The sequence below is a fragment of the Solanum dulcamara genome, chromosome 1 (genome assembly GCF_947179165.1).
Source record: "Solanum dulcamara chromosome 1, daSolDulc1.2, whole genome shotgun sequence".
Classification (NCBI taxonomy): domain Eukaryota; kingdom Viridiplantae; phylum Streptophyta; class Magnoliopsida; order Solanales; family Solanaceae; genus Solanum; species Solanum dulcamara.
Window position 1 is genome coordinate 40,377,254 of NC_077237.1, and position 17,294 is coordinate 40,394,547.

A 17,294-nucleotide genomic window follows, 5' to 3' on the forward strand; every position below is an offset into this window, starting at 1 on the left:
GAATTATCTAGTAGATTCAAAATACGAGCAGAGTTAAGTCGATCTTTCAACATTTGGAAACTCCTTTTACACTCATCCGTCCATATGAATTTCACCTTTTTTGAGTCAACTTTGTTATAGGAGATGAGATGAAAGAAAAACCTTCGATGAATCTTCTATAGTAACCGGTTAGATCCAAGAAGCTCCTAATATCCAAAGGAGACAATGGTCTAGGCCAATTCTTGACCGCCTCTATTTTCTTAGGATCCACCTTGATCCCCTCGTTGAACACTATGTGGCCAAGAAAGGCCACCTCCTTCAACCAAAACTCACACTTGCTAAATTTTGCAAACAATTGCCTATCCCTTAACGTTTGGAGAACAACCCTCAACTGATCCTTATGTTCTTCCTCACTCCAAGAGTAGATCAAAACATCATCAATGAACACCACAACAAAGTTATCAAGGTAAGGTTTGAACACCCTATTCATTAGGTCCATGAACACCATTGGCGCATTCATCAACCCAAAACTCATTACCACAAACTCGAAGTGTCCATACCTTGTCCGAAATTCTATCTTGGAAATGTCACACTCCCTCACCATTAGTTGGTTCTAGTCAGACCGAAGGTCGATCTTAAAGAAGTAACTTACCCCTTGCAATTGATCAAACAAGCCGTCTATCCTAGTAAGTGGATACTTGTTCTTAATAGTCACCTTATTCAATTGCCAGTAGTCTATGCACATTCAAAGTGACCCATCCTTCTTTCTTACAAATAGAACGGGGGCACCCCACGGCGAAATACATGGCCTTAGAACCTCTTTTCTAACAAATTATTTAATTATTCCTTAAACTTCTTTAATTCCTTTGGGGCCATTTGGTAAGGAGGAATAGAGATAGGTTGGGTATTGAGAAGGAGATCGATACCAAAATTAACTTCTCTTTTGGGAAGAACACCGAAAAGGTCATTGAGAAACTCATTGACTATGGGGACCGACTCAAGAGGAGGACTTTCAGAGTCGACATCCCTAACTCTCACTATATGGTAAATAAAACCTTTAGAAATAAATTTTTGAGCCTTGAGACAAGAAATAAATCTACCCTTCACCACTGAATTACGACCCTCCCATTCAAGAATGGACTCATTTGGGAATGAAAACTTCACTTGACGAGTCCTACAATCTATGGTAGCATAAGATGCATTTAAAATTCCATCCTAAGGATGACATCAAAATCTACAATATCAATATCTATAAGATCACAAGGAACGACTTTATGCAGGATGGACACGGGACAACCCCGATAGACCTTTCTAGCGACAACTAACTCACCCACAAGGGTAGATACAAAATAGGGCTCTACTAACATTTCGAGCAATAAATGAAACCTATTAGCTAAGAATGGAGTAACAAATGACAAGTTTGCACACGGATCCAACAATGCATACACATCAAAAGTAAAGATCTTCAACATTCCAGTAATAATATTTAGTGCTTCCTCAACCTCATGCCTTCCATGCAAAGCATAGAAATAGTTGATGCGTTGTCCACCTCCTTGAGTTAGTTGTCCATGAGCAACTTGGCCTTGAGGCCAACCACCATCACTATCTCTACAATCCCGAGCATGATGACCCAGTTTTCCATACTTGAAGCACGCATTTGAGCTCGCCAAACACTTTCCTTTGTGGGTCCTCCCACACTTCTTACATGGGGGAAAAGCTTAGGCTCCAACATTCTCTTGTGGGACCATTTGGTTGGGACCTTTGTCCTTGTTGAACTTAGAAGGAGGAGTATTGGTGGAACCTTGTCCTATAAACCATTTCCCAACTTGACCTTTGCCAATGCTACCATAACCATACCTTTGAGGGTTGGACCCTCCACCATCCACTCTAGCTTTCTTGAACCCTCTATACCTCTCCCTCAACTTCTCATATTTGATTTATTCTGCATAAGTCATCAACCAGGATATGTCCATCTCCTTGACCAACATGGCCATTTTGCATTCCTTGGACACCAAGCTTGAGATGCCAGAAATAAACTTACTCATCCTTACCCAGGGGTCGGACACCATAATGGAAGCATACTTGGATAGTTTTGTGAACTTGAGGGCATACTCCCTCACACTCATACTCATTTGACGGAGGTTGATGAACTCTTGGATTTTGGCCTCCTTAAGCTCCAATGGGAAGAAATGGTCTAGGAAGGTACCTTTGAACTCTTCCTATTTTGTCGGTCCCCTTTCTTAATTCCTATCAACAATCCATTGCTCATACCACACTCGAACCACTCTTTTTAGTTGGTAAGTCACTAGTTCAACCTTTTCATCCAGTGGAACACCTATGATAGCCACAATCATGTACACCTCATCGATAAAATCCATAGGATCCTCATCTAGCTTAGAACCATCGAACTTGGACAGATTCATCCTTTGAAAATCTTGAATCCGAGAGGCCAGATTTTGCACTTGAAGAGGAGTGGCACCTTGATGCCTTTGGTGGGATAACACTTGATCCAATAATGCAATGATTTTGCAAAACTCGGCATGAGTTACCCCATTCTCATGATATAGATATTCGGAATCGGAGGAGTTTGGTCCTCATCGTCAACCCTTGCTCTTAGAAGTGCTCTTCCATGAGGCATTATCTAAAGAGCATAAAATTGGTTGTTAGTTAGAGGAAAACTTAGGATATTCTAGGTTACGACATGAATTGAAAGAAGTGAAGACCTTCCTAAACATCCTTATTCTCCTATTCATAGTTGTGGCATGCTTCACAACCGTGAACAAGGTCATACTTTGATACCAAGTTTGTCATGACCCAAGCCTAGGGCCTAGATGTGACACAGTGAGTGAGACACCTAGAGGTACCTTACCCAAGCCTCTTAGCATTCTTTAAGCATGTCATTGGTAATGATAAACAAATTAAGCGAAAATATAAGGGATATAGGGACTAAGGAGCTTCAAATTAATAACATTCAAAGACAATATAATATCACGACCCAACTCCGTAGGCCATGACTGGTGCCTGATTTGGGCATCCATACGTACCTTTCACCCCACTTAGTATGTTAGCAGAATAGACAAAAGTAAGAGTCAAAAAGGGGTCGCTAGAGAGCGCATGAGAACAGATATAGCACAAGAGGGCCGTTAAGGCCATCACAGAACACAAAGCCCAAAATATATATACATAACCCACATCACAAGTCTACAGACCTCTACAGAATGATAGCGTAGTCATATGATAGGATAGGGCCCCATCGTACCTTTAACCAACATGTACAAATGTACAACAGAAAAGTTAGCACCAAAATAGGGCTCTAGATAAAGAAGCACTGTCAACCAACAGGGTGGATGTCCTAGGCGAGCGGATCAACAAACCGAGCATCTGTACTTGTGGGCATGTAATGCAGCCCCCAAAGAAAGAGGGTCAGTATGGACAATGTACCGAGTATGTAAAGCATGGACTTTAATAAGTAAAGCCATTACCAGAACAGAAAGTGCAAAAATGAGAAAAATATCTAGAATACCAAAATGCTTTTCATAACTACAGATAATGTATGCAGAAAATATATGCCATATTCTGCCCCATTATGGGACTCGGTGAAAAAATCGTGGGCGCCGCCCCATCACAAGCACCACAGGACATCATAACTCCAGAGTAGGGAATATTTCTGTAACAGATCATATTATATCAGATGGTCATATCAGATCATATCATATCATATGTGTATGGCACATCATAACTCCACAAATCCTATGTATAGGTCATACCTGCCCCCTCACGTGGGGGCATGGCGAATAATGCAAAGAAGTACACATGATAACAAATCCTGGCCCGGGCTCAGTGAAAGAAGTATTGAGGCATCCACGAGTGGAATAGTGAGAAACTAAATGCAATATAAAATACAAAACATTTCCAGAGACTGGATAGCGTAACTCCGATGCCAAGTCATATAGGAGAAATTGAGCGATAATCATAGTGCATGTCTTTCAGATGTCATGATGGTCTATGTCAAAATAATCTTTCTGAAATCATTTCCATATTTCAAAATATATTATGGGGCTCAATGAAATAATTAAAATAAGCTATCATTCAAAATCAAGATAAGAGTCATATCAAGTACCTTTTGAAAGTCACTATGGATTACATCAAAATGGAACTTCTGGAATTTTATACTCATATCAAAGCGTAATAAAATATCCTTTGGAAATCAAGAAATTGGCCATCCTAGTGACTCTAGAAATAGGAACTTCCTTGGAACCATAAAAAAAATTCATATATTTGTTTCATAAAGACCATGCCAAAAGAAAGATTAACTTTTCATACTTATGTCAAAATATGCCAAGAGAAGGAATAAGCTTTACACTTATGCCAAAAGGAGGAAACATTAGCTTTACATACCTCTTACGTATTACTCTTAACACGTTTGCCTCATCGTCTATTGAACCTATTTAACATGAAAGTAATTCTAAGGTTAGTGACCTTCGACTTTCTATCTTGTAATTCTACCACCAATTACCCATAGGAATCAATCCCTTATCCATTCCCTTAGACTAGTTCATTACTAGTTCCGAAGTTAGCAAATATCTAGCAGCATCTCCCCTATAACTTGCCCTATCCAAACTTCCGTTTTAACCTCCAAACCTTAGCATACAACCAAAAACAACAATAAGAAGCATATATACAAGTAAACCACTTCAACATTACACAACACAAACTCCAAACAATTCGCTTAAAACTACGATACCAAAATAGGGTTTTTAATCTCTATTTCGTAAAACCTTTAACCACACGAACTGGGGTGTCATGTGGCTGAAACCAGAAGTATATACAGTCATTTTTAGTCATGTTCCAGCCCTTAAATACTAAAAAACAACACCCAACACAACACCACAATAACAACGACTCTATCCAAACTTTAACCCGTTAAAATTGCATCAAACCAGACCCTACATGACCTGCAACGTTCGTTAGTTATAACATGTATATTTTCATGTTTCCAATCCGTATTTATACATTCATAACATGTCCAAACCCTTACCAAAATGTAGGAGAAGAGAGCCAAGCCATACCTTGCTAGAACTCGCTAAAACTTGCCTAGGAAGTTCTCTTAACATGCTGAAAATTGACGGGTTGTTCGCGTCCCTTTTTCGCTACTCCAAATAGAAATTTTACACTGTTCAACACCGTCATGTAGATATGGGATACCTTAAATAATTAATTCACGAAACGAAAGTTGGAGGCTTACCTCAAATTTGTCAAATCTGTGGCTGTCTTCTTCCTCTCTCATGTTTTTCTCTCTTTTTTTGGATAAGGAAGCTGAAAATGAGATATTCTTTAGCATAACATACATATATACACCTCCTTAGGAGGTAAAACTTGGCAGACCCTAGGGGTGACATGTGGCATCCTTCTAGGGGTGACATGTGGCAGCCTACTAGGGTGCCACCTCATCCATGCGGCCACTCATATGCTGCCACATGGTAGTATGGGGTCCACCCCAAGTAGGTCCATCACCTACTTGCTTCCAAGTAGGTGCTACGCCTCCTTCCAACTCTTCCATGGGTTCGTAATCTCATCTTACTTTAAGAACCTATGTAATACTTGCTATGTATGCTCGACACGCCCTCCAATAGCTTAAGTATGTAAGACATCCAAGTTGGTAGCTTACGCAAGTAAGTTGAGTCCCACGACTTGTTATTTTGGCCCCTAACTCATTTCAAATCCTTATAGCCCTATTTCCAACCTTCACTCTTATGGGGCATCACGTCCTCCCTTCCTTAGAGTTATTTGATAACACTATAAATAATCTTGGTCACGTGGCAACTTTTAAGAAGTTTAAGAAAGCTTTTTGAAGTACAAAAGTACGGGGCATAACACATAACATCCTTTATTATGTCCAATAATTCCATCTACATTAAGACTTGGCAGGGCTAAGACATGTCCCTAGCTCACCCTCAAGATTAAGTCAAAAATACCAAACTTAATTTAAATGTCTAAAGTTATATATGATAGGAGTGTCATTCCCAAAACATAGGAACTCACCAAAGTGGTATCCTTCAACGCTCAACTTAGCCACGGGAGGAGAGTGTGGAGCAACACCGATCCCTAAATGGTGATATCATGTAGGCAAACGATTTTACATCAGAAGATAGAAGTATGTGAGTATGCTACGAAATGAAGAACATAAGAGAGAGACATGTATAGGCAATATGCATAAGTGAATGCATGCATGAGAAATCATCATTTGAATCCTTAAAATATTTATTTTGTGGGGAAGCGACTATAACTGATATTTAAGACCATGCGAGCTATTACATGGAATCCAACATATCCCCCTACATTGGCACGGGAAGACTACTTGCCTGGTAGAACTCCATTCAACTTTAAACATTCTTTAACTTTAACTTTAATGGTTAATCGCTTAAAGTTGACCTATATAGAATCCTACATCAAAACTCAATTGGTAAGGAAGCTTTCAACTTAACTTTGTGCTTAAGAATTCTTGTGACCTTAAAACATCTCCAAATCTATTCCCATACTAAAGAATTAACCTTAAAGTCCATAAGATAGAATGAATAGACCACTGGATGGACCATCTTTATGGTCCATGAAAAGCTCCACGAGCCGTGATGGTCGTCCATGGCCCTTCCCTTAGGATATTTCCTAAGGGGTTTGGGGAGGGGTCACCATAAAGGTCTTCATGGCCCGTGGTGCTCACCACGGTCCGTGGTCCTTTGTCGTGGTCTTCTTCCTGTAAGTCTGAACCTCTGAATCTCCATTACGGTTGCTCACCACTATCTGTGGTCCTTTGTCTTGGTCTTCTCCCTGCAATTCTGAACCTCTGAATCTCTAGAACGGTTGCTCACCACGGTCTGTGATGGCTTCTGTGGTCAACCTCTGGTGCTGATTTCTACAACTTTCTGAGATTTCCTCCTTTGATCCTTGGTTTAGGACTTCCCAAGTTTCTGGGGTATTACAACTCAGAACTCAGTGTTGGAGATTTGGTCATTCAAGGGAACTTTCAGTGCTTGTTTCTCCTCTTCAACCATATTTCTTCTAGCGGGGTATCTTCATGGAGGCATTTTCTTAAAATCGCAATGAACAAGTGTTAGGGGAAAAGACTTAACCATTTTACCACACGATGTAGATCATGAAAGAAGTGAGCCTTTCCTAAGATAATTTGTAGCCTCCTATTCATGGACGTGGCTCACTTCACACCAATGAACAAGACTCTACTTAACGAGGCATGTTAGACTCCCTAGGACTCTTGAACCTTGTGCTTTGATACCAAGTTTGTCATGACCTAAACTAGGGCTAAGCCATGATATAATGATCAGGATGTGAGGGACCCCAACCAAGCCATCTTAGCATATATCTCATACACAAGGTAAAGGAAACATAATAAGGATAAGCGGAAGTAAACTTCAAGGGGATGGGACTAAGGGATAGAATTAATTAACCAATGTCTGAATGGACTACCTCATAATACTGTCTAAACATGCCTCTAGTCTAATCTTTTGATGGGGGGCTTAGAAAAAGCCCCTAGCTCACCCGAAACAACAGAAGAAGTCAAAAAGTAGCAATATGAAAGGAAAATCATTGCCCTCGATAAGATAAAGACTCAAGAACTCTTTGATATCTAAGAAACTCTAGCCACAAATAGGATGGTTGTGAGTATCGTCTGCCCCTGTATTATCAAACAAGGTAGGCAAAATATGTGTTATTACATAGAAGGTACTAAGTATGTGAGATATGCATGAACAAGTAAAGGAATGTGTACAACAAGCCATAAGATGCATGAAAAATCATAATGAACATGAGTAAGGCTTAAAAGCATTTGAAAACATATGAAAACTCTTGGTCAATGCATATCATAAAACTTCATCATAAACTCATAGCTTAACCTTCAACTTTTGTGAGATAAGACCGTTAACTGACATCTTAAGACCATGCGAGTTATAACATGGAATCCGATGGAACCCTCATCGAGAAGGGGAAGGCTACCTTGCCAGGGCATACTCCATCATGGTACTCAACTCAGTTGTGCTATATATGGATCCACTAGCTAGGCCATAAAGTCAATCCTATGTAGGCAACGTAGTTTGGGACTTTAGGTTGCTACTAGGATTCCCTTGGGTAACTATCTGCGTCACCAGACCTAACTCCACCTAGAAGTCCTCTCAGTGCTTAGTTAATATACCAATGAAAACTCATAAAAACACATGATCATAACATAATAGGGAAAGATAGTAACTATTTATCAATCCATCTTTATAAATATATTAGGAGTAGCTCATTAACTTTAATGATTCATATGAATCCATAACTTCGGTGAGAATTGTATTCTGAACTAGAATCATGAATTGGATTCGAACCAATATTGCTTTTATCATCATCTTTAACATGATTGTATAAGAATTGGACTTATCACACCATAATAACTTTCTTTGATCAAAACTTGATCATTAAAATCATAATCTCAACTTTAAATCATGAAAACTTTCCTTGAAAAACATTGAACTCATAATAAACTCATGAAAATCATCCTTGAATCTTAAAATCATAATAGAGATAGTTTTATGCATGGGCATCCATAATTCATATTAAAATCATGCAATTCATGTAGAAACATGCTTATAATAATCATTGATAACTATTCAAAAGAAAATTTACACAACCCAATGCAATTCATCAAAACTAGGATTAATACATCATTGAAAATAGAGGAAAACTTAGAGAAAACTTTGGGACTCCATGGGTTAAAGGAACCCATAGATCAATACCCAGATATATTGATTGAAATTACTCAATATTGAAGAAGAAACCTTGGTGAAATCTGAAACTCTATCTTGGAACTTGCAAAAGAATCCTTTAGAGAATTTTGTCCTTTCCTTAGAGAATTTGGAAGAATGTTTTAGAATCAGGGATATTTTGAAAGAATTGGGTAGATATAGGCTTAAACTTAGCCATAATTTTGTCTAGATTCATTGGACCGATCTTGGGAAATGACAAAATTACCCCATATTAAAACTGGGATTTCGACCCTACGGGATAACTTTATGAATCGTAGAAATAATGACGAGTTGTCAAGATGACTCGTCTTGTAGGTCTGAGAAAAGGGTTAAATTTCAAGTCTTTGAAGTTTGCAAATAAGTCATTTCTACGACCCATCTTCATGACGATGAATCGTCATTTGGAATCATCCTGCAAGTTCCAAAACCTGCAAACTTTAAGGGTCGCTAAACTTTGGTTATGAGTCATGTGTATGACTCATAATAACTTCTACGAATCATCTTGTCAAGTCATAGATTCGACCTTGAGGAACTTCTGAAACATGTCCTATGAAGTTTGGGTTATGGGTTAGTGTTACGGCTCATCGAATGAACTATGAGTCATAATGTTGACTCATAGGACCTCTTTTAAGCTTTGGTCCTGATCAACACGCAAGACTCCCTCTAGAGTCATAATATTTAGTCCAGTACACATTTTGAATAATTTCATCTTGGTTTGAACTTTCCTACTTCTGGGGTCTTACAGGAACCAAGAGTTAAAGGGTGCTACATGGGAGGTTGAATCTGATATGATTTCATATTATCCTCATCTCTTTCCTTCCGTTCTTAATTGAGGTGTTAAGTTCCTTTCATGATTACTTCTTTGAAATCATGTGCCTAAGTCAATCTCATGTTTTCACATGCATGCATAATTATAAAGTTGATTTTAAGCTATGATTTATGTTAAATTTGAAATCTCATGGCTTATGAATTTTAAATATGTTATTGTATTCATGTTGGGCTACTATATTTCTTTTCCTATCCTCTCATACTTGTTGAGTCTCATTCGAAGAAAAATATTCCCAAGGGGGAGATATTGTGAGGTCCTGGAAATTGGAAAGTTGAAATTTTGAGCCAAGAGAGAAATCAGTGAAACATTAGGTCTGAAGCTCGCCAAACCCCTTATGCAACTCGCCAAACTGTTCAGTGGCTCGCCTAGGTGGTTAAGAACTTGACTCAAGGGAAAGGGAATTTAGGCAGGAAATGAGGGGACTCGACGACTCACCTAAAACTTCAGTGAAATTAGCAGAGAAGTATTCCCAGGAGAAAGAAAAGTTGGCGAGGAGGATGAGGGAATGGCGACTCGCTGAGATGGAAAGGCGAGTAAGTTATCCTCACAAAGAACTTTACAGAAGTTAGCAGGAAAAGGAAGAACTAAATGAGGGGGAGGTTTTGAACGGCCACTTGTCGACTAAGTAGGCGAGCAATGTCGAGCTCACCAAAATAAGCTGAGGTTTTTCCCTCAGACTCAGGAAGGTCGGTGAGATAGCAGGAAGGTCGGCGAGCATGGCATTTCTCGCCCAACTATCCTCTACTAGTTTTAATTAAGGGTTTTTTAGTTAAATCTGACTTATTTAATTCCTAGACTACGTCGTTTTATGCCTATTCCTAAAGATTCTAACTACACAAACCCTTTGAATTCCCCTTATTCACTTCTCAATTGTCAATTACAATAATTCTCTCTCTAAAAGGATCCTCCCAAATTCTCCTTCGAAGTTCAAGTTAGGCTTCAAGGATTCCAAGGTTTAAAGTCTCCACATTGACTTCATTTAGATCTTATTTGATTAAGGTATGTGGGAATTCATCCATGGATCCTTTCATCCATGGAGTCCCAAGGTTTTCTCAAGATTTCTCTTATTAAGTTCTATTCATAAAGCCCTAATTCTTATGTAACCACATTGGGTCAATTCAATTATAGTTTCTCTCATTATCATTGCTTTAATTATGTCTAAATTGAGTTGATTTGCATTATTTCAAGTTGATTCCCATGGACCCGTGCATTGTATTATTTTCAAGTATGAACCTACGAAATTATGATAATGATTTATAAAGTATTTCATGAAAGGCTATGATGATGAGGTATTATGATTTCAATCACGATTTCAATGATGTTTCAAGCAAGTATATAGTGTGAAAGGTAATACTAACAAAATCATGTTAAAGAGGTTAAAGGATTTTCTCACCAAATCAAGGATTCATAAGGATTGAAATGTTTTCTCATTTTTATATGAATCAATCATGTTTAGGAGTTACTCTTATGATTATTTTCATGATGATTTAATGATTATGTTTTAATGAATTATGTTGGTATAGTGACTAAGAACCGAGAGGACTTTAAGATGGGGTTCAGTTCTGTAGCCAAGTAGCTACCCAAGAGAATCCTAGTAGCAAACTTTAGTCCCTAACTACATCGCCTTTATGGACCAGATAGTTGATCCACGTATAGTTTATGATGTTAAGATGTTCTAACAAAGTCAACCTTGGCAAGTAGCCTCTCTATTCTCGATGAGAGAGTTACATCAAATTTCATGTTACAACTCGCACGGTCTTAAGTGTCGGTTAAGGTCCTATCCCACACAAATATATATGGTATGATATGATGTCTTACGTTTATTTTATGATGCATTGACCACATGATTATGATGTATAAATATTTTGAAGGTTTTACTCATACTTTAAAGATATTGGTCACGCATCTTACGTTCATATGGTGTATGTTCTATTATCATTGTTCATGTATGTTTTTCATATACTTAGTGTATTCCATGTACTAACGTATACTTTTTGCATACATTGTATCATAATGTAGGGTCCGATGATCACGCTCCTCCCACTCATGGCTAGAGTTTGAGTTCTACTCTTTTATTATTAGTGAGTCCTCATGAGACAAGGATGAGACAATTATGCTCTCATTATTCTTATGCTTTTATTTCTCAATATGGGTGATCTAGGAGCTTGTCTTGCACCACCATCTAGACTATAGTAGAGGCAAGTTTAGGCGTCCATAGATTTGTGGTTCCAATTGTTCAAACATGTTGCTTTAAGTTTTTCTCTTATTGAGACTTATCCTCCGTTTATAATTTCCTTGATGTTTTAAGTTAGCTTATGTATGTGATGCATACTAAGAGGATTTGTTAGGGTCCCTTAGGATTTCGATTATTGTGTCATGCCTAGAGCCTATCTTGGGTCGTGATAAAATCTTAAATGGACCAATGAACCTAGGGATAAGCTTACCCGTCCTCTCGAATCTCATGACGCCCTTTATAGGAACACCCGCAGAAACACACAATCACCAACCATGAACTCTAAGGGCCATAATTTCCAGTCAGCATAGCTCTTTTGCCTACTTTAGCCAGTACAGAGTCGATCTTGGATCATACGAACATTATCGATATAATCAAGCAACAAGTCAGTGCCCTGCGGCCTAACCTCAAAAGAATCAAACCATCCCACCAGAGAATGATACCTCCTACCATATAACGCCTCGAATGAAGCCATCTAAATAATGGAATGGTAATTGTTATTATACGCAAACTCTGCCGAAGACAAGAACTGATCCCACTAACCCCCAAAATCAATAACACATGCCCGAACATGTCCTCTCAAACCTGAATAGTCCTCTCAGACTGATCGTCAGTCTATGGATGGAAGGCTTTGATGAGCTCAACCCTAGTACCCAACTCTCTATGAATAGAACTCTAAAAATGTGAAGTGAACTAAGTACCACGATCTGAAATAATAAACACTGGAACACAGTGCAAAAGAACAATCTCTCGGATGTAAATCTGAGCTAACCTCTCTGAACTATAAGCAGTTTGAACTGGCACAAAGTGAGAAGAATTGGTCAATCAATCTATGATGACCCAAATAGCATCAAAGCCCTAAAAGGTACGTGGCAAGCCTACCACAAAGTTCATATCTATCCACTCCTACTTCTACTCTGGAATGGGTAGTCGCAGGGTAAAAACCACATGGCCTCTGGTGCTCATACTTTACATGCTGATAGTTTAAGCACGTTTCCTCAGATCATGATACATTTTTGCCGCACCAGGATGAATAGAATATCTAGAACAATGGGACTCCTCCAAAATCAGCCTAACCAAGTCTCCAACTCTAGGAACACAGATACGACCCTCAATTCTCAGAAAACCCTCTGGATCTAAGATCACTTTTCTAGCCTCACCGCTAAGCACCCTATTATGAATCACCTTTAACTCTGGATCATCAAGCTATTGTGCTCGACTCTACTCCTCAAAGAAGATTTAGCCTCCACGCAAGAAAGTACCCTGCCCGGCTCAGAAATATCAAGTCTAACCATCTAGTTGGCCAGGGATTGGATGTCCAAAGCCATAGGTCGCTCCTTCATAGCCAAGAAATCCAAACTCCCCATAGTTACTGTCTTTCGGTTCAAGTCATCTGCTACCACATTAGCCTTGTCCGAGTGATAAAGAATTGAGATATCATAATCCTTCAGTAACTCCAACCACCTAAGTTGTCTCAAATTAATCTCCCCCTAGTTGAAGATATGTTGAAAACTATGATGGTCAGTGAACACTTCGCAATGAACTCCATACAGATAATGCTGCCAAATCTTCAACAGGAAGACTATCGCCGCCAACTCTAAGTCATGGGTAGGGTAGTTCTTCACGTGAAGCTTCATCTACCTAGAAGCATACACAATAACTCGGTCCTACTACATTAACACAAAACCCAAGCCCGCACCGAAAATATCACAATAGATTGTAAACCCATGGCCCTTAACAGAAAGAGTCATATCAGAGTTGAAGTTAATAAGGCCTTGAGCTTCAAAAAACTTGCCTCACACTCGTCAGATCACTAGAAAGGAACATTTTTCTAAGTCAATCAAGTCAAAGGTGTCGTTATCAAAGAAAACCCCTCCAGAAACCGCCTGTAGTAGCCTACCAAACAGATGAAACTACGAACCTCAGTAGCTAAAGTAGGCCTAGCCCAATCACGAATGGCGGTGATCTTTGCCAGATCCACCATAATCTTATCCTTGGACACCACGTGCCTGAAGAATGTCACAACTCAAGCCAAAATTCACACTTAGAGAATTCGGCATGTCTCGAAAGGTCTGGAGTACAACCCTCGAATGCTGCTCATGTTGCTCTCTACTCTTAGAGTAGACTAGGATGTCATTAATGAGCACTATCATAAATGAGTCCAAATAGGGCCTGAACACATGGTTTATCAAATCCATGATTGATGTTGGGGTATTAGTCAACCCAAAAGACATGACTAAGAACTCATAATGGTCGTATTGAGTCTTAAAGGCAGTCTTAGGGATGTATGTTGCCCTAATCCATAGCTGGTGGTAGCCTGATCTCAAGTCTATCTTAGAGAACCCTGTTGCAACCTGAAGTTGGTCAAATAAATCATCAATCCACATCATAGGATACCTGTTCTTAATGGTCACCTTGCTCAACTACCTGTAGTTAATACACATACGCAAGGTACCATTCGTGATGAATAGAATATCTAGAATAATAGGACTCCTCCAGAATCAGCCTAAATAAGTCTCCAACTCTAGGAACAGAGATACGACCTTCAATCCTCAGAACACCCTCTGGATCTAAGATCGCCTTCCTAGCCTCTCCACTAAGCACCATATCATGAATTACCCTCAATTATTGATCATCAAGCTATTGTTCTCGAATCTACTCCATCAAAGAAGATCTAGCCTCCATACAAGCAAGTACCCTGCCAGCTCATAAATATCAAGTCTAACCATCTGGTTGGCTAGGGATTGGATATATGAATCCATAGGTCGCTCCTCCACGACCAAGAAAACCAAACTCCCCATACTCACTACCTTTTGGCTCAAGGCATCTGCTACCACATTAGCCTTGTCAGGGTGATAAAAAATTAAGATATCATAATCCTTCAGTAACTCCAACCACCTGCACTGTCTCAAATTAAGGTCCCTCTGGCTGAAGATATGTTGAAAACTACGATGGCTAGTGAACACCTTGCAGTGAACTCTATATAGATAATGCCGCCAAATCTTCAATGCGAAGACTACTGCCACCAACTCTAAGTCATGGATAAGGTAGTTATTCTCGTGAAGAGATACCTAGAAGCATATGCAATAACTCAGCCCTGCTATATCAACACAAAACCCAATCCCGTACCGAAAGCATCACAGTAGACCGTAAACCCATGGCCCTCAACAGAAAGAGTCAATATCGGAGTTGAAGTCAACAAGGCCTTGAGCTTTAGAAAGCTCACCTCACACTCGTTGTACTACTGGAAAGGAACTCTCTTCTAAGTCAATCTAGTCAAAGGTTCCGCTATCGAAGAAAAACCCTCCACAAATCACTTGTAGTAGCCTACCAAACTGATGAAACTGCAAACCTCGGTAGCCGAAGTAGGCCTAGCCAATCACAAATAGCGTCAATCTTCGTCGGATCAACCATAATCCCATCCTTGGACACCACTTACCCCGAGAATGTCACAGACTCAAGCAAAAATTCACACTTAGTGAATTTGGCATACAACTATTGGTCTCGCAAGGTCTAGAGTACAACCCTCAGATGCTGCTCATGTTGCTCCCTACTCTCAGAGTAGACTAGGATGTCGTTGATGAACACTATCATAAATGAATCCAAATAGGGTCTGAACACACGGTTCATCAACTCCATGAATGTTGTTGGGATATTAGTCAACCCAAAAGACATGACTAAGAACTCATAATGGTCGTATTGAGTCCTAAAACTCATAATGGTCGTATTAAGTCCTAAAGGCAATGTTAGGGATGTCCGCTACCCTATTCCTCAGCTGGTGGTAGCTCAATCTCAAGTCTATCTTAGAGAATATTAATGCACCCTAAAGTTGGTCAAATAAATTATCAATCAACGGCATAGGATACCTATTCTTGATGGTCATTGTAACACCCTGATTTTTCTTTTGTGGTTTTTTCTGAAGGATTGCCAAGTGATCCACGTTATCTATGAAGTTCTACGTAAGCTATTGATTGGGATGTCTTACATAGAAAAGCTACTTGAGTACACATCAAGCTTAAGTAGCAAGGATTACATAGGTTCTTAAAGTAAAACGAGATTACAAAACCACAAAAGAGGGAAAAGGAGGCCTAGCACCTACTTGAAACAAGTAGGTGATGCACCTACTTGGACCAAGTAGTGACACACCTACTTAGGGTGGACCGCATATTGCCACGTGGCAACTTTGGATTGGGCGTATAGATGAGGTGGCGCCCTAGGGGCTAGACATGTGTCACCCTAGGAGATGCCGCGTGTCACACTTTAAGGGAGCATATATATACATGTTAAGATGACTAAGAAGTCATTTTTCAGCCTTAAACTTAGAAAGACTTGAGAGAAAAATCAAGAGAAAGGAGAAAGAGAGCTACGGGTTTGGCCAATTAAGGTAAGCCCTCTGATTTCGTTCCATCAATTAATTATCTAAAGTATTCTTCGGTTAAGTAGCGGTGTTTAACAACGTAAAATTTATAGTTGGGGCAGCGAGGAGGTTTCTGTTCTTGGTAGCAAACCTATTTTTGGATATGACTGTCGTTAGTAATATTAGTATAACTCATTGTGTAAATCTTTGTTTTGAGTTATTCAAGATGTTTTGGAAAGATATTTCATAGGTATATAACTTTCATCTAGGCTCAGAAATCCAGTTTTTCTTTTAGAAGCTCAAAAAAGGGTGATGAAGTGTAGGGGAGGTGCTGCCCAAATTTTGTTTTGGAAATCCTACATGGACAGCTGTTGGTATTTTGGGCATATCTTTTTGTACAGAATTGCTATAGGGGTGATTCAAAATTTTATGCGACCCTAAGACACATGTATATAACTTTCATTGAGGCCACAAAGCCTACCTACCACATTTACCCCTTCAAAACTGAGCAACACTACAGGACAGTAGGCTGTCCAAAATTCCGATTTGAATAGTTTGGGCTGATTTTTCTTAATTTCATGTTTAGTTTTGATATGATGAGACTTTTAAACTTAAGTAGATATTTTATTGTGTATTTAAGGTGTATATGTGCTTATACAAGCTAAGAGAAACTGTTTGACGAAGTGGATTTTGGTTGCTCTATGGCGGAGAGGAATTGAGCTCCTCGAGTTGTGGTAGAACCTGTTGTATGCTAAAACGCCAAGGTTTGTGTATAAACTTGAACTTAAAATATTTTATTTTTTGAAATTTGAAGTATTTTTATGGGTTGTTTCCTTTCTCCTCGTTTTGTATTTTGGTATGACTATTAGCTCAAGTATTGCAAAACTTTCGCTAAACCGTCCACTTGTATGAATTGCTTGATCATTTTGCATTCTTGATGGGACTTTGTCCTTCTTGTTACGGTGACTTGTCATCGATATTGGCATGCCTCTCGATTCGGATCTTGCCCATCTTGACTTTGGATTTATATTTTGTCTTGATGATGGAGTTTCGCCCATTCTCGAGTACGAGTGGAAAGCCACTTTCAACATGGTTCTTGATTCT